General features: G+C 39.7%; 1 protein-coding gene across 4 annotated transcripts in view; it reads left to right on the forward strand.

Moving 5' to 3' along the window:
• The window catches only part of LOC145664838 (sodium-independent sulfate anion transporter-like), a 176625-nt gene that overhangs the window by 39754 nt on the left and 117023 nt on the right, over positions 1-19848 (forward strand). The window contains exon 1 of one of the 4 annotated variants that reach the window (XM_081731845.1): positions 18633-18803. The exons of the other annotated variants lie outside the window; for them this stretch is intronic. The gene's annotated coding sequence lies outside the window, so the exon portion shown is untranslated. Of the gene's footprint in view, positions 1-18632; positions 18804-19848 lie in introns of those variants that run through there. 4 annotated transcript variants of the gene reach the window in all.

Raw genomic sequence — 19848 nt, forward strand, 5'->3', positions numbered from 1 at the left:
CGCGATGCCAGATATCCATGACACTGTCCATGGCCAGTGTGTCGGTCACAAAGCGTACAAAGGACTTGTACTGACGGAAGAAATGCACATCTAAAGGCTGAATCTTTCCAGTGCAACCACCAGGAATCAGTCTCTTGTGCAACGCAACGTCGGCAGGCTTCAGTGCGTTCGATAGATTGTCGTCCTTGTTCAGAGTCCACGAGTCCAATAGCAAAACGATCTTCTTCCGATCATCAGGCATGCTTGGCCAGAACACTTGCTCGTAGAAGTCCTTAAGGTCGTCCCTGTTCATGTTGGACGTTTTGCCAGCAAATGATTTGATGTTCGGTGGATCTGCAGGCTTGTTTCCCGGAAACTTTCCACTTGGTTCCGACACCAGTACATACATCGGCCGCAGAATCTCTCCGGCCATGGTGATCACGGGCATGATCATGTAGCTGTGGGTTGTTGCGCTCATGGATCCCACAACCGCTCGCACGACTGTTGTTCCTTTGGTACGGAGAGTGCGAGTACTCTGCAACAACTTCTTGAAGCTACTCTGATCTGCATTGGCAACCTGCGTTGGTGGGATGCTTTCGCTTGCAATGAGCTCGCGAGTCGCTAATACGAAAGCATCAGCCTGCTGCTGCAAGTCCAACTCTTTCAGTTGCCAGGTCCTGCCGACCCTGTGGGTGATTGCACGGTCCACGATGTTGTTGCGCTTCTTGAATCTGTACACCCACGACGGTGATGCCTTGAACTTGAGACTCTTGTTAGGGTCCAGTTCATTAGCTGTTTGCCTAGCCCAAATTCGCAACGTTCGATCGTGAATGATAGCAGTGTGCTGTTTCTCCGCGAACATGCCCCGAACTGCCTCATTGATCTCTGCCATCAGCGTCTTCTTGTCATCTTTGCCTTGTGTTGCCCCAAAGTGACGTAGCACGCCAATGTTCCGAATATACCTGAACTGATTCTGCAGAGTCGAGTGGGTAGCACGACCGGTCTTTGTGTTCCAAGGCCTACCTGTTTTTGGATTTACCGTCCAGTAGGCATAGGCTTTTGCCTTGTACTCGCGCCACTGCTCTGGTGTCATTTTGGAGTCTTCTGGAGGCTGATCCTGGAACTTCGGCTTCTTCACAGGAGAGGGCAGGTATTCTGACGCTGATGAGCCAGATGCGGAAGACGTATGAGACTGCTGCGATGACGAAGGCATCTCTGCATCCTCCTGCTCTTGGTCTTCCTCGTCTCCAAAATCCATGTCTCCGTCCCCCTGGTCACCATCACTGTCACCGAAGCCGAGCGTACGAATCTCTTCAACGACTTCCATCCCGCTGGTCAAAAGAGACTTGATGTGTGCCACCATCCTTTGCTCTTCCAAATTTGGATTGCGCTCATTTGTCCCGATCTCGGCCACCAGAGCCCAAACGACCACTTTCGGATCCATCTTACAACGCATACCTAAAAAACACAAAAAACAACACAAATGTTAGCACAGAGTACAAATGCAAGACGAATTAGCATGAAATAATACGACTGCTACAACACACATGTTAGCACAGAGTTCAAATGCAAGACGAATTAGCATGAAATAATACGACTGCTATGGTTACTCTCATAAACCCCATGTTAATGTTTGACGCTCCATAAGTCCTGAACGCGGCAACGTCTGACCGTCGCACTGTGTAGTTATCCTATTTAGGACTAGTGCTTTCCGAAAATGTATAGTTTAGCGTCAGACCGGCAGCAACGATGTGAAGTGTTACTTGTTAGAAAGAAACTTCAGCGAACATTTATGCATGGCAATAATGTTGCTCACACTTCTGGCAAACACGAGAGTAGCTACGTGAATATTCGGATATTATTTGTACATCCCCAGATTTAAACCCAATTGAACATCTGTGGGTCTCTATGATGGAAGAATGGGAAGAGGTCGTTAGGAATGTTTCTTCAAAACCATGTTATGGAAGTGTGGCAACATTTTCGTGCCACACCGTCCTATTACTTGAGACTAGGAACTAGTACTCTCCTAGACTCCAAGAAGTTATTGGCTCCGGAGGTGACTACACATAGTATTAGTTTGTTACTTTTATGTGAACATTTGTTTCAATTCCATTTATTTATTATATTTTCTCAAAAGTAAGACATTCGTTATTCATCCTTTTTTGTTTACTTACTTATTAGTTACTTTAAAACGTAAGGGAAGAGTAGTATATCTTCAAAAAGTATTTTTGAATTTACGTTGAACATCTTTGAGAACACATTTATTTATTTTTCTTACTCATACATCATTCGCAATATTATTTTAATTTCAGTTCATTAATAACTATTTCACATCTTGGATAAAAGTATTTCTATCTTATATAACGATGTTTTCTCATTTCGGTTGTTTAATTTCTGATTTCAAGTGTTATCTCAACTCGAATGAATCAAGCACCTCCTCGATAAACACCACCTTTACGAAGATACTTATGTATCGGGTAGGAAGGATTGCGTGCTACAGTGAAATTTAGAGCTATGTCGGCGGTAGTTCACTACCCGAAGGGTCAACCCTACCGAATTGGTCTAAATGGAGTAGCCAGACGAAGAGTGTTCTGGCAGACGGTAGCAGTTCTCCAGTAACCAAGTTGGCGGAAATCATAGTGATTAGTATGGCAACTTAGACATTTAGTCCCAAGCGTGACCAGAGTAACTTTAACGGCTGGGATACGGCGGGGTGGAAGGCGACGGGAAACTACCACTCTATTTTCACCAGTTTGCCGGCAGCAAAAAGAGAACATATGTACAATGGTCTTTCGCAAGTCAAAATATAGTTTTGGAGGTAAAATATCCCCCCTTTCGGATCTCCGGGAGATGGATGGCTTGGGAAGGGCTATTGGACGAGAAAGTAATAATGGGGGGAAGACAGACAGAGAAAGAAAGACAAGGAAGAGCAAAAGGTTTAGGATAGGGACATGGAACGTCCGTAGTATGTTACAAGGAGGAAAATTAGAAAATCTTAAAGAAGAAATGAAACAAAATAACCTAGATTTAGTAGGAATTTGTGAAGTTAGATGGGAAAGCAATGGGATGATGAACAACGAAGGATATAGAATTTTTTACTCAGGTAAAGAAAAGGGCGGTAATAATGACGTAGGAATAATTCTTGGAAAACGCTTAAAGGAGAAGGTAGTGAAAGTACAATTTATTGAGGATAGAGTTATGATGTTAAGACTTAAAGGGAAAATGAAGGATCTAGTGGTGATACAGACATATGCACCGACGACTTCGCATGCAACAGAAGAAATAGAGGAAAATTATGAGAAAATAGAAGAAATTATAGATAGGGAGAAGAGGGGTGCATGCGTAATTGTAATGGGAGATTTTAATGCAGTTGTGGGAGGAAGACAGGAAGGTATTATCGTAGGCAAATATGGCTTAGACGAAAGAAATGAAAAGGGAGAGGAACTAGTGAATTTCTGTAGACAGAATTCACTAGTAATTGGGAACACTTGGTTCAATCAGCACAAGAGAAGAAGATATACATGGAAATCACCAATAGACGGTGGAAGATATCAGATAGACTATGTTATGATTCAGGACAGGTACCGGAATAGCTTAAAGAACGCAAAGAACCTTCCCGAGGCTGATATTTTCTCTAATCATAATCTTGTGCTGGCTGAAGTAGATATTCAACTAAAAAATGTAGACAGAAGAAAAGTAGGTAACAAAGTGTTGAATACTGAAAAGTTGGAAAACGAGGAAATAAGAAATTTTTTCGTTGAAAAATTCGAAGAAAAATATTCAAACAAGGAAAGAATAGGCGCAGATAGTAACGCACGGTGGGAACACATTAAACTTCGCTTACTGCATTCTGCAGAAGAAGCAGTAGGTTACCGCGAACACAAAACGGCTAAGAAACCATGGGTTACAGAGCAGATGTTGCAGAAAATGAGGGAAAGGAAGACGTGGAAACAGGTTGATACAGAAGAGGGCAGAAAGATGTACAGAAAGTTAAATAATGAGTTACGGAGAGAAACAGACAGAGCGAGGGAAGAGTTTTACAAAAGAAAATGTGAGGACATAAAAGAATTAGAAAGAGTTGGAAAATATGAGGAAATGTATAAGGAGGTGAAATCTATGGAATTTCGGAGGAAACAAGGGAGTATTACGATGGCAGTAGAAAATAAGAATGGGAAGGTAGTCAGCGAGAGAAATGAGGTCATAGGAAGATGGAAAGAATAAGTTGAAGATTTATATGAGAGTAGGGATAGACCGTGTAGCCTAAATGTTGAAGTAGAAAATGAAGTAGGCGAGGATGATAAAGGATTTAGTATTCTTCGGGATGAGTTTGAAAAGCCTATATCCGAGATTAGGAATGGAAAGGGAACCGGGATAGATAATATACCAATCGAATTCATTAAAAATATAGGAGACAAGGGAAAGAAAAAAATTGTTCCGACTATGCAATGAAATACATGAAACAGGGGAGGGGCCAAAAGACTTCCTGAAGACGATTATGATACCGATGGCTAAGAAATCGAACCCAAAGAGATATGAGGATTATAGAACTATTACTTTCATACCTCATGCAGCTAAAATTTTGCTCCGAATACTGAACAGAAGGTTATATGGAAGAGTAAATGAAGAAGTTGAGGAGGAGCAGTTCGGGTTCAGAAGAGGTAAGGGCACAAGAGATCCTATTGGATCATTAAGAGCGATCGGTGAAAGATTTATAGAAAAAGGGAAAGAGGTGTATGTTGTATTTATTGATCTAGAAAAGGCTCTTGACCGCGTGAATTGGGAATTGTTTTTGGGAGTTCTAAAGAAGAAAGGGTTGGAATGAAAAGATCGAGGACTCATAAGAAACTTATACATGAACCAACAAGTAAGTGTTAGGATGGGGGAAAAACTGACGGAAGAAATGCAATTGGAAGGGGAGTTCGACAAGGATCCTTCCTCTCGCCAACACTATTTAATATCTAGGATAGATAATGAAAAAGAGTTTACATGAAGATGACGGGATTTCGGTAGGAGGTAGAATGACTAGATGCTGAATCTGAAAAGGAAATCAATAAAATGTTAGAAAACCTGAGGATGGGCTGTGAAGAATATGGAATGAAAATAAATGTTAGAAAGACAAAAACCATGGTGATTGGAACGAAGAGGTCTATGTCAAATATAAAAGTGGGAGGGGAGCAAATGGAACAAATTAATAGTTTTCGATATCTGGGTAGTATTCTTAGTAATGACATAAAGTGCGAACGTGAAATAAAAGCAAGGATAGGAATGGCGAAAGAAGCCTTTAGGAGGAAGAAAAGTCTCTTTTGTGGGACCTTGAATAGGTAGTTGAGAAGAAGACTCATAAAATGCTCGTGTGGAGTGTTGTACTGTATGGGGCGGAAACGTGGACATTACGTAAAGGTGACGAAAATCGACTGGAAGCCTTCGAAATGTGGATGTGGAGAAGAATGGAAAGAATTAGTTGGGTTGAGCGGAAAACGAATGAATGGGTGTTAGAAATGATGGGTGACAAAAGAACACTTCTGGATATTGTTAAGAAGAGGAAGAGAAACTGGTTGGGACATTTCCTAAGAAGAGATTGTATCATGAGGGACGTCCTAGAGGGTGTGGTGGCGGAAAGAGAGAGAGGGAGCGAAGGAGACTATAATTAATGGATGATATAAAAACAGAAAGATTATAGGCGAAGACGAAGAAGATAGCGGAGGACCGTGGAGCATGGAAGCTTCTCAGCTGCGGCAAGTGACCTGCCAGTAATGAAAGAATACCTATGATGATGATGTTTAATGTCACTTCTTTAGCTGAGTTTGAATTCTAGAAAAATGTAGTATAATTTAATTTCTTCATTCTTTATACAGTGTAGTAATAACATAATATTAACCAGGTATAACTTCTCATGAGTCAATTGATTAGTGAGCATTTACACGAGCATTAACCTGGTGATTGTTTACGCAATGACGTGCGTAATATAAATTTTACCTGTTCTTTATCCTCCACAATAATGAGCCCATGCTTTGTACTGGTTCAGAGTTAAAGCAACGAAGAGCTAGCTAAGAAGACCTTTATGTTCCGTATAGGATATGAAATAATGTGAGGCAATACATGTGCTAAAATATAAGTAATATTCTGAATTCTTAACCTCCAATTATTAATTTTTTCTGGTTTGGTTGGGAAGAAAGAGAAAAGATGAAAGAGCAAAGATTTACAATAGGCCTAAGCTAATTAATATTTATTTTATTGTAATTGTGGATATCTGAAAAAGTACAATGAACCAAAAATATATTTAGTAGGTAACATGTCTCTATTTTTCGATTCTAACTGTAAAGTTATAACTTCGGTAGTGGTGTATCGAAGAGGGGGGATGAGATTGTAGTTCCTCCCATTGAGTCTTTTATATTGTATTGAAATAAGAAGTATTTCATTTTTTTTAAGTCTTGGAAAAGCAACAATCTCTGTGTATGGAGGACGATTAATTTATACTACGATTTATCACTTTCAAATGTGTAGAAGATGTGAATAGGTATAGTATATAATCATCCAGAAAGGGCAAGGGAACAAAGGAACATCGTAAACCCTGCAACGCCACGCCCCTCGCAACCGCTCGTTGGTCATACTTTTTTTAAATGATAGAACGTCCAAGCTTCGTATCGGAAGGACATAGTGTCCTACGGATAGTACGCACAGAAATTGTGAAAATGGATAGTTTCTCGTACTGCCAGAAGGATGTAATTGAGCTTTTACGAGGGCCATCCGGAAAGTGGTACCCGTTTGCTCCGCATGAAGCGCTGACGACTCGGGGAGCCGCTGGGCAAGGTCAGACCGCGTCAGTGGCTTGTCTGCCTGCTCTGTGCGAGGTTGAGTGACGCTAGCAGTGCCTGTGTTGTGTCTGTGCTCGTTTATAATGATTAAACGAATTGAGAACCCCGCCAGTTGTGAAGTGAGGGCCGTGATTAAATTTCTTAATACATCGCCACGAAACGTTCGACCTTGTGAAATTCATCGCCAATTAAAGGAGGTGTATGGAGACAATGTGATAGACGAGCTTAAAGACTTTCTGGCGGGAAAAAGATTTGACAGCGATAAAGAACTTAAACGAGGCGTGACTACAGATCTCAATGCGCTGGCGGCGGAGGACTATGACTCTGGAATACAAAAACTCGTCACACGGTATGACAAATGCCTCAATTTGCTTGGTGATTATGTAGAAAAGTAGTGTAAAGTATGCTCTTTCCAATAAAAATGTGTATATTTGTTAATATGTACTACTGTGTCTTTATTGCACAAACGGGTACCCCTTTCCGGATGGCTCTCGTATATAGTAGACATACATAACCTTTAGGGAGAACCTGTTTGATACAATTTCATTTCATTGTTCTTTCGTTATTAGCTTTGATGCCAAGTCTGTTTTAGATCACGTGAGTGAGTGTACTTTATCATATTTACTTTATAAATAAGTGTAGTATATGTTATTATTTGTACTCAAATGCAATATACATCCGTTGCAAATACATTGGTAATATTATATTTTGAAAATGTAATGTGATGTTTATTTTTATTAACTCTTCTGCTTTTAGTATTATTATATTGTAACTAATACCCCATCAGGATCCTGCCGCCTACAGTCAGACAATTTGTCCATGCCGACCAGATGCCGCGGTCAGTTTGCCGGCGCCGGACACCGGCGACTTTCCGCACGATTTTCGACCGCGACGAATAATTGCCTTGCCGAGCAGTCGGAAAACAGCCGGAAATGAGCATTAAATGCGTCGGCGCCGCCGTCGAAAACAGGCCGACCTAAGGAGTCGGCAGAGGGTCGGAAAGTGGCCTTTCTGACTGTTCTGCCGACTCTGACGGTCGGCAACAGTCGGCAAAGAGTCGGCAAAGGGCATTTTATTTTACGATTTTCGACCGCTTGCCGCCTCGGCAACTTTGAACAAATAGATCGTCGTGCCGCCGCGGACGGGTGCCGGCTGCCTCCGGCGGCCCGCCAACGTCGACGGCGGCAATCCCTCTTTCCGACCGCGACTTCCTGATGGGGTAAATACATTAAAAAAACTAAGGGTCATATTATAACAGCATATAACACCTAGAATATTCTAATCGAAACATATAACCATACTTCCGTCCTGCTGGTACGATGCTTCTAGCGTACTAGCAGAGGTAGAATATAGTCCTATCGGAAGGACAAATGCTTAGACGTTCTATCATTAACCTTTCTGAGATATCAAATACAGCAGCGACGAATCATCAAGTTTTCAATAATAATAATAATAATAATAATAATAATAATAATAATAATAATAGTAATAATAATAATAATAATAATAATAATAATAATAATAATAATAATAATAAATCTCATCAATGTGTATTTATTTCCAGCAAGACTTCCGCATATCCTCCTAGTGATGCTTTTTTAATTTTTTTTTTAATAAATGGACATTACAAAATTGTTAAGCTAAACTGTAAAGAGAACGTTATAAATACTGCTTTATTCATTTCACAGTTTATTTCTGCCAACAGCTTGTGCTCCTTTTAGTCGTTCTTCACGCCTCCCCAGGTGGAGGCTTCGCTTCCTCCGGTTGGGAACCACTGTTTTCGAGCGAGACTTGTGTTAGAAATTTTGCATTGTGACTCGTATCAGAAACGTCAGTAAGGTAGATCTTTCTGATTCTACTGCGCCAATGAATTTCCATGGAAGATCATAAATAACCCTGATAATTTCTATAATATGTATGAACGAATATATAATAAAACCTACATCAATAACATGTATCATTCGTCAAACTAACAAATACCGTAAACATAAACAAGTGAATATATATATTACATTAGGGCAAAATAGGCTTAAACTTCAGACAATACAAAATACATTTCATTCTGTAACATGAGGTTACTCAAGATATGTTCGATGCAATAGCAAACTGTCACTCTACTAGAGGGGCTAGTTGTGTGCTCGCTGCCCATGAGGCAGCACGTATTTCACTGATGCTCCGTCCAGTGTCTTACCGTGCAAATGGCATTGAGTTGAGTTGAGTTTATTTTAGTTTAGCGTCTTTTTCAGCAGCAAGGCTATATGAGACGTGGACCTACTGATTAACGTGGAATCCGAACCACATGAGCTCCCACCGGGAATCTAACCCGGGTACGAATTGCATTGAATGCGTCTAGTGTGTTTCGTGTTTTATTTAACCTTACGCTTTCATTGGTTATAATATTTTAAAATCTGTGTGAAAAGTGTGCTTACTTTCAAATTACATCATGTGTATCCAACTTATTAATACATAAAAATTAGGATTCCATGCCATTTCTAACCGTCCTTTGACAATCAAAATCCATGAATTTATCTTGAAAGACGAACAAATACTGAGTCTTGAGTTGGATACTTATTGTAAATGTGTTTATATTAAGTAGTTGTCTACCTTGTTCTGTAAAAATATGTGACGAGAACATAGTGATTGTGTAAATTTCCAAGATGACAGTGGAATATACCCAGTGATTTTAGAATTAGCTAATCAGCCTTTAATCCACGTAAGAGTACATCATACTCGCACAGAATATAGCAATAATGATGTATTACGTGCTTTGTCTGTCCATGGGGACTGTAAAACTATAAAAGACGATACCCATATCTATAAAGTTAGATCAGGCCGAAAGATTGTGTCTATGTATTTGTTACGGCATACAACTTCATTCATTGATATTCGTAACCAAAGGTTTCTCATGGCTTATTACGGTTAGGAATATACTTGTTACTATTGTCAGTTACATGACTATATACAGGACCAGTGTTCTCAGTGTCAAAACCTCATAAAACACTGCAAGTGCTAAGGTCAGCTCTTGTAATTCGCACAAATGAGATGTTCCTGTGGTTAAACCTATTAACTTGCAGCTTTTGACTTCAGATGTAGACTTTCTGCAGTTAATGACAGCATTTGCTACCCCTATGATACTCAGATAGTGTCTACTAGTAGTTTTCCTAACCAAATGTATTCAGGAGAGCTATCTGACTTTTTCCATGCCCAAGACGCGCATGACAATCAAAAAATGACCATATCTTACGACAATTCAAACAACAGTTCTCCTCCAGGTGCTTCATTTACAAAAGACGAAGTCAAAAGAGCTGTGAATGCAGCAAAACAAGGCAAATCTCCTGGCGACGACTCTATATCTGTCCGTTTGTATGTTAAGTTTTGGGACATAATGGGCGATGCACTAACATTGATTGTCAATGAATGGTTCCTTGCCTCAGAAACTCTAAAACTCCCTATAACAGAAATCACTTTATTTATCCTCGAAACTGCTCAATCGTCAGATGTCAGTCATTATAAACCTATATCACTTTTTAATACAGATATTAAAATTTTAGTAATGTATGAAAAATCGACTTTTGGAATATATGGATAAGTTATTACATAATTTGCAATATATGGCTGTTAAATAGAAGAACATCTACTATCTTCTGTTAACTGTCAGCGATAGTATTACTATTTGTTATGACTGCGCTCTCAATGCAATTATGATTAATTTAGATTTTAAAAGTGCTTTAGATAATATTAAACTCTTTTATTTATGGTCTGTTTTCCCAAACTTTAGTTTTAGTGATCAATATGTTACATGAATGCAATATATATATATACATATTGTAAAGATGCCCACACAAAATTAAATGTTAATTGTCATTTTTCCAAAAGCATTCCCATTAACCAATCAATATCGCAAGGCGATCCCCTTTCGATGCTGACTTCTGCTATTGGTATTGCCCCTCAGTTATATGCTCTGAACGACAGACTCTTTTGTCTAAATATACCTGCTCTGAAGGGGCTGGTTATGCAGGCGATGTAACAGTGTTAGTATCCTTCATAGTAGATTATTCTTTCATGATGGAATGTGTTCACACTTATGAGATAGCATTTGGATCCAGAATAACTATATGTAAATTCAATACGTTAGTCATGAACAATAGTATTGATTTTACTAATTTAAACGCCAAGCTTCGGGATGATAATGTCAGAAATATTAGGAATTACATTTTATTTTAACATAACGAACACTATTACTTACAACTATAAGACTGTTGTCAACACGTCACTCAAGTTATGTTAATATAGAACTCTTTCTTTAAATTCCAGAGCAAAATTAATGTTTATCTTTTAAGTAAAATATGGTACTTGGCAAATGTACTAACTGTGCCTCAAATGATAGGAAAACAAATATAAAGTTTATTTGGTTGGTATCTGTGGACACATAAGCCGCCTTATGCAGAGTCGTTTTGAAGTATGATTAGTGTCATACTAAAGACATGACTACTGCAGGGAGCATGTTAGTTCAGCGTTTCCCAACCTTTTTCAACTTGCGGCACACTACGGGTATAACTTGAATTCTCGCGGCACACTCATAGATATTATTATTATTATTATTTGCAAATATAAAAAATACCATGGTATTTTTTTCTGTGATTACTGATCTCCTCACAGAGATGAAAGCTCGATCACTTGTTTTCCCCTATGCTAATTCATTGTGCTTATTTTTTTATTCTAATTTTAAAATAGAAAACAATTGCAATGAAATATAAAACTCAGATTTTTAAAAATACGCTTTCTTTTTCGAAAATGTATCCAACCTTTCACTAAGAACGAAGATCACTAAATAACGAACGAACAAACAAATATCTTATACTTTTAACTTTGCTGTTTTAACCAAAACCGGTGCATATTATTGCAATCACACAGCTTGCGATGCGTTGAAGTCAAAACACAACTGTTGAACAAATTGTTGTTCTGTCATTGACGTGCAAAAGAGTGTTCTACAAACGTTCACTTGACGCGTACCGTACAAGTGCTGCCATTTCTCGGTGTTAGTATGACTCTCAATTGAAGCGAAACATAGCAGCTAACCGTGGAAATGTGTACGAGCCGAAATACTGTCTGCTACACAGTAATAGATGTAGAATAATATATTACAATTACAGTAATTTTTTCCATGGTAGAAATTCATAGTAATGTGAAATACAAAAATGTACCACTTTTTTCCTGTCTTGCAATTTGGTTGCTATAGAATTAATAATTTTGTTTCGATTTCCTCGCGGCACACCGGTTGGGAAACGCTGTGTTAGTCGAACTCTTTAGTATGGCACTTATCACGTGTCAGAAGGACTCTGCATAAGGCCCAAGGTCTTTAGGGTAAATATGATGCAACGTGTCATTTACATTCACAGAGTAGTGTAAACTTGATCAATGTACAGCAGAAAGCAGCTGCTAGTATATTGTTCGTCACTGACCTTGTACACGAACAAGGCTGTTAGTATAACAAACAACTTTTGCATTACGAAAATGCACAAACTGATAAGAATCTTCCGCTGTCACTTTTTAAACCTAAATCAACATTGTAAATATTGAGATACTATTCTGTATGATTATATATCTTTCTCAAAATTTTGATTTGCTACGTTTAAGTAGTAAACACCTGTATGCTTTTCAAATGAACAACTTGTATTTTACACTTAAAATATTTAGATGATCGCTTCTATATTTGTCTCAATATTTGGGCAAATATCAATGACATAACCTTGTCTGTCACTACTAAATCTCTTTAGTTTATGATTGTACATAATATTATTGATACTAAAAACAAGCGTGGCAAATATGGTTTTAGTGCTGATTTTATTTGTCATAAACCAAGAAAGTTCTGTAGGTTTTCACCCACCACTTTCGAACATCGATTTGTCACCTAAAGCGTACCTAGAAGATCAAGAATAGTCCCCATCAGCATCGACTACCTTCTGCCAACGTTCTGGAAGTTCATGGAGTCCATCGCGATAGGACTTGGTGGGCCGTGAAGCGAAGAAGGTATCGAGTGCATTTTGCACCTTTACTACGGATTTGAACTGGCGTCCTGTAAGGTGATTGTCCAAGAAATGGAACAGATGATAATCGGACTGTACAATGTCCGGGAAATATAGGGGATACAATAGTGTTTCTCATTCAAGGCATAGAATGGTGTTCCGGGTCATTTTAGCCAAGTGGGGCTTAGCGTTGTCCTGTAACAGGACTCCTTTGAGATTCAGAAGTGCTGGCTGCAGAGTTGCAAGTGCTTTTTGGACATGGCTCAACTGCTGACAGTGGACTTTGTGGTGGACAATCGCGGTCTTGTAGGTTTTCTCGGGGTTCTCCCGTTTCCTCCCTAGGAATGCGCACGAGTCGAGTCGAGTCGAGATTTAAGCCCGTCTCGACTCCTCTCGAGAAAATGTTGTCTCGACTCGACAGTCTCTGTCGCGACTCGACTCGAATTCGAGTCGAGACAAAATATACGAGTTAAAATATAGACACACATCAGCCAAACCATTAAGACTACCTACATAATTGTTAGTATGTCCACCTTTTGGCACGAATAACAACGGCAACGCGTCTTGGCATGGTCGCAATGTTCCTCAGTGGGTCACTGGAGGGAGTTGGCACCACATACGCACACACAGGTCATCTAATTCCCGTAAATTCCGGGGAAGGGGTGATGCGCCCTCACGTCACGTTCAATCACATCCCAGATGTGATCGATTGGGTTCACATCCGGAGAGTTTGGGGGCCAGCTCATCACTTGGAACTCGCTCCTGTGTTCCTCGAACCACTCCATCACACTCCTGGTCTTGTGACATGTTGCATTATCTTGTCAATAAATGTCACTACCGATGGAAAACATGGCCGTCATGAAGGTGTTTACGTAGTCTACAAGCAGCGTGCGACGCTTCGGCCGTCATGGTGCCTTGCTCCAGCTCCACTAGACACATGGATGCTCACCTGAATGTTCCCCAGATAATAATTAAGCCGCAGCCAGTTTGTCTTCGTCCCACAGTACAGATGTCAAGGAGCTGTTCCCTTGGAAGACGACGGATTCGTACCCTCACATCGTCATGATGAAGAAGATATCGGGATTCATCAGACAATGCAACGCTCTGCCATTGTGTCAAGATCTAGTGACGATGGTCACGTGTTCATTTGAGTTGTAGTTGCCGATGTCGTGGTGTTAACATTCGCCATCGTTAGGAGTGTTCGGTACAATGTGTGTTCAGACTAGTGTTGTGAAGGCCTGTGAAAAAAAAAAAAACGGAAATTTTGAGTAAAAAAAGTTTTTTACGGTTTTCCCGAGTTGGAGAAAAAACGGAAAATTTAGGTATTATCAGAATCATCATTTTTGTTAATCACAGAATCATTTTAGTTAATATGTTAAATCAAACATATATTTCATAGAGATATCTTCATTGTTCTATGTAAAATTCCGAAAATTTTGAAACCATTAGAAAAAATCATTTGTTCGGAATACTGGCAAAAACAGGAAAATATAGTTTAAAAACTATTTGTTGGCCTGATGCTAGTAATCTTACTTGCTGTAACATGTCTGCAACATATACAGTGGGAAGTCGAAAATCCGAACTAATTGGGACCACAGGTAGTTCGGATTTTCAAATTGTTTGGATTTTCGAAAATGACCAAGAAAATGCCATTTAGGCTTACATATATGTACTGTGCGGTACGTTCTTCTATCGATACAGTGGTTATTCAGTACATACAGTAATTACAATACCGTACGTAAGGCTACTTACATTTAATGTTTCTGAAGAACTTGCTTGTACTCTAAATAACACTGTTCTTGTAAGTCACACTTAAAACTTATAGGCCTAAGAAAAAATAAAAATAAAAATACATGACAAACAATTACATATAAATGAACTTTAAAAAAAAAAAACTGATTTCACATAACGTCGATGGACACGCTATTGTTTGTTTATCGCTAGCGTTAAGACAAAATGTAAAAACCTTCGGGGGACCGCATTCGGATTTTTGACGTTAGGATTATCGACGTCCTACTGTATATACAATGTATTTCGCTAACGGAAAAATACTTAAAGCAACAGGTTTTAATTCTACTTTACACACATATACCACACAAGTGAGTAAATTTGAGTAGCGAGAAATATATTAAATGAAACTTCCGTTAGTTATTATTACAGACTAGCAGAATATCCGTTCTTCGCACGGGGAGAATACGTTTCATTTTGGACACAAAGGGCACCAAAACTGTCACCAATGAACTTGTCGAGCCCCAAAACTATGAATTTTACATTAATATCGATAATTTTCAATTATCTTTACATGTCACTATCCCCCTTAGAGTACTAATGGGGCTGAATTTATGGATTTAAACGGCATCTTCTGTTCATCTCAGCGAGTATGGATTCGAGGCCATTTTCAATCATATATATATATATATATATATATATATATATATATATATATATATATATATATATATATATATATATATACACAGAGGAGGATCCAACGGGGCTATAGGCCCCTCCCTTCACACTCAATTATACACTGCACAAAATGGGCTTCAATCCTGCTTTACACTGGATAAAACTGCAAACTATGGTTTAGCTCCTCGCTTGATCATATCCTGGATCCGCCACTATATATATATATATATATATATATATATATATATATATACCGTATATAATGCTAAAAAAAATAGGGGTTCAGCTGAAATATCACACAAGACCTTAACTTAGTGTATGAATAAGCTTGTGTTTGACTCATATATATCATACAAGAAGGAATGCTATAAGATACACTAGATAAATGGGGCACATACTGGTGTTGGTTCACGGAAAACCTTCTTCACATGGCTCATGACACAAGACGGTTATGTGTGCACCTCTCGAACTGCTCACAAACAGGCAAGGCAACAACACTGATTGTTCCTTAATATGTCATATGATCACTTCGAATAGCCAACAGAGCCTCGCACCTGCGTGGCATGGATTCAATCAGATTATCAATGAGTTCTTGGGGTATGTTGTGCCACTCATCCAGAAGAGCGACTTCCAGCTCTGGAATGGTTGTTGGATTTACTGGCCTAGCGGCAATTCGTCTGCCAAGCATATCCCAGATATGCTCAATTGGAATGAGATCCGGAGAGCATGCTGGCCACTTCATCCGAGCGATATCCTCAGCATCCATCATCTCATTCACTAACCGAGCTCTTTGAGGACGAGTATTGTCATCCATGAAAAGGAACGAATCACCAATGGCACCAGCATAAGGAAGAACAAGAGTTTTCATGATCTCATCCCTATATCTGAGAGCCGTCAAAGAGCCATTTTGGATGATGTGGAGCTCAGTACGCCCACCAATCCTGATTCATGACCACACCATCAGTCCACCACCATGATACTGGGATCTTTCTCGCACAAACATGGGGTTGTGTCCTGTTCCACACTCTCTCCAGATGAAAACACGTCGATTATCAGGCTCCACACTGAATCGAGACTCGTCAGAGAATAAAATATTGCCCCATTCGTTCCGTCCCCACCCACGATGTTCCTCCGCCTACGTTCATCGATCAACATGGTGTCGTGCAGTTAATGGGACATACACCAAAGGCCTACGTGCGTAGAGACGACCTTCTCGAAGGCGATTGCGGACCGTTTGAGTGGATATTGTGCGTCCTGTTGTTGTTCGGAAGGCTCGCGGGAGCAGAGTTGTATTCTGACGCCGGTTTCGACGGGCTGTTAACAAGAGATAACGATCGTCTCTGGCTTTGGTTGCTAGTGGACGGCCCTGTCCTTGTCTTCTTCGAACACTTCCAGTTGTTTGAAATCGATTCCACAATCAGGAAATCACACTTTGTGCCACTCCTATGGCATGTGCCATCTCTCGCTGTGATTCACCAGCTTCTAACCTGCCGACAGCTCCCCATGCCAAGGATTCTGGCAAATCACGTTGTTGCGCAATTTCACTACGTAGATTTTTGACGCATTAAACACAATGAGAACAAAGGTATCCTGGAGCTGGAATGTGTTAGCAGCGCCACACTACAAAATGATCTCTGGTAGCGCCACGTCACTGATCACGTGCACAGATGTTCCAAACGGTTCGTTTGCACGTTGGGCCTTCATGATTTTAATCTGAACTGGACAAGATACAGTGTTCTCACATTACTCGTAAGAAGTTTTACATGTGTTTTCATCTGATTCCCTAATTTTTTGATCAGTATATATACAGCCTATATATATATATGATTCTCAGCCCGCATACAGAGCTCCTCCGTGGCTAAGCGGTTAGCGTATGCGCCTTTGGCGCGGGAGACTCGGGTTCGATTCCCGGCGGGAGCTCATGTGGTTCGGATTCCACGTTAATCAGTAGGTCCACGTCTCATATAGCCTCGCTGCTGAACGGGACGTAAAACTCAAAATCAATCAATCATTCAATCAGCCCGCACACAATGGTAGCTGAATTTGCAAGTGATCGCTAATGAAAGTGTCACCATTCATCTCAGCAACCGCGAAAATTATGGATTTGACACTAATATCGGTCATTTTGAATTACTTTTACATCTCTCAGTATACCCCCCCCCTCGCTGACTCCAGGTCCACATACATTGTAGCTGAATTTACAAATCATCGCTAATGGAAGTGTCACTATTGATCTCAGCGACAGCCAAAACTATGGATTTGACACTAATATCAGTCATTGTGGATTACTTTTATATGTCTCAATATCTCAACTCCCCCCCTTCCGGTGACCCACGGCCCGGTGCGGCATAGCATGAATTTGGAAGTTAATGCGATCGGAGTTTCATCATTGATTTCAGCGACCGCGAAAACTATGAATTCAACACTAATATCGGTTATTTTCTACTACTTTTACATGTCCTGGTAAACGACCCCTGAGATCCCCCTGTTTCGAATTTTGACAAAATCGTTTAACTCTGGTCTGGAGCCTGGACCAAGGTATCCGTGACTAAAATTTGGTAATTCTCGGTCAATTTGTCTGGTTTCCAAGCCGGTTGCGGTAAACGCCCCCTCCGAGACTCGCCTGGTTCGAAATTTGAAAACAACTTTTCGTCTTGATCTGGGGCCTAGGTCAAGGTACCCCTGATCAAAATTTGGTAACTCTCGGTCCACTCGTCTGGTCCCCAGGCCGCACACAGACAGACAAGCACACAAACAAACTCTTTTATTTTATTTATATTAGACAGCTGAATATACCCATTCTTCGCATGGGGGCAGTATTTGGAAGACAACGCCTGTTGAAGTATTACCATTCATTTCTGCGACCGCAAAAACTATGAATCTGACACTAATATCGATCATTTTAGATTGCTTTTACGTCTCGGAATCCAACCAGGGGGTCTCAGGGGGGTGTTTACAGGGACATTTAGAAGTGGTAAGAAATGGCCGATATTACTGTCGAATTCATAGTTTTCGCGGTTGCTGAAATCAATGGTGAAACTCTGATCGCATTCACCCTATCCTTCCAAATTCACCCTATTCGGGCCGGGGGTCACAGGGGAGTGGATACCGCCCCCTTGAGACCCCGCTAACTCCCGGCCCGCATACAATTGTGTTGTATAATCAAAAAAAAAAGGAACTAATTATTTCATTTAGTTGGAATATTAAAATTTTTACCATGTATGTAAATCCGAACTTTTTCTTGAGTGTGTACTCAGGCAGAAAAATAAGTTTATTTTAACAAAGTGAACGGAAAATCCAAGGACACAAATACTTTACAAAATAACAGTGACGTAGCTAAGCTCTTGGATTTTCTCAAGACAAACATGTTATTCACAAAAAAGTAGAATCATATAAATAGTCTGGAAAATATACATTTGAAATCACTTACTCACTCAATCACTCAATCTCATACGTCGTCTTGGAAAACTACGACTCGAGTGGACACATACATGGACGTTTCTCTCATAATAAGTTTTCACAGGACTTAAATATTCAGAGACATGAGAGAACTTAAGAAACCGCTATTTACATTGTAAGTTTTCTTTTTTACCTTTAATTTATTGATATGTCTTTTTGAGAATTGTATCTCTATTGGTGGTCTCCCAAGGCTTACCTTAATATGTATTTAAATTACTTTGAAGTTTTGAAGTAGCTATTAATCATGCAGACCAATTTAAAGTACTCTTTACGATTTGTCTTGTTAAGCATATCTTCTTTCCTGAAGTCTGCATCTTGTCACATTAAATTACTTGTAATAAATAATAAGCAATGAATACTATCTTTCTTTCTAAATATCTAATAAGGTAAAATGGATATCAACACTATTACTACCTTAAGATATGCATTCATTTACAGGTATTACAAATATAATTACGACTAAGCTATCTTTTGTAAAAGCACTTTCACTCTCTTTTGTAAAAGCATATCACACAATTGTAGCTGAATTTGCAAGTCATCGCAAATTGAAGTGTCACCATGGATATAAGCGACTGCGAAAACTATGAAATTGACACTAATATCGGTCATTTTGGATTATTTTTACATGCCTCAGTATCCCCCTGATGACTCCTGGCCAACATACAATTATAGCTGAATTTGCAAATCATCGCAAATGGAAGTGTCACTATTGATCTCAGCGATCGCGAAAACTATGGATTTGACACTAATATCGGTCATTTTGAATTACTTTTACTTGCCTCGGTATCTGACCCCACCGGTGACCCCCGGCCCCGAATAGGGTGAATTTGGAAGTTAATGTGATCAGAGTTTCACCATTGATTTCAGCGACCGCGAAAACTATGAATTCAACAGTAATATCGGCCATTTTCTACCACTTTTACATGTCCCTGTAAGCTCCCCCTGAGACCCCCTGGTTCGAATTTTAAAAAGATTCGTCTTGATCTGGGGCCTGGGCCAAGGGATCCCTGACCAAAATTTGGTAACTCTCGGTCCACTCGTCTGGCTCCCAGGTCGCATACAGACAGACAAACACACAAACAAAGTATTTATTTTATTTTTATTAAACTAATTAGATTCTTGCAAATTATGCCAGATTTTCATATTATCTTTCCGACCTA

This window comes from Thermobia domestica, chromosome 11 (assembly GCF_964235325.1).
Source record: "Thermobia domestica chromosome 11, izTheDome1.hap1.1, whole genome shotgun sequence".
In the NCBI taxonomy this organism is placed as follows: domain Eukaryota; kingdom Metazoa; phylum Arthropoda; class Insecta; order Zygentoma; family Lepismatidae; genus Thermobia; species Thermobia domestica.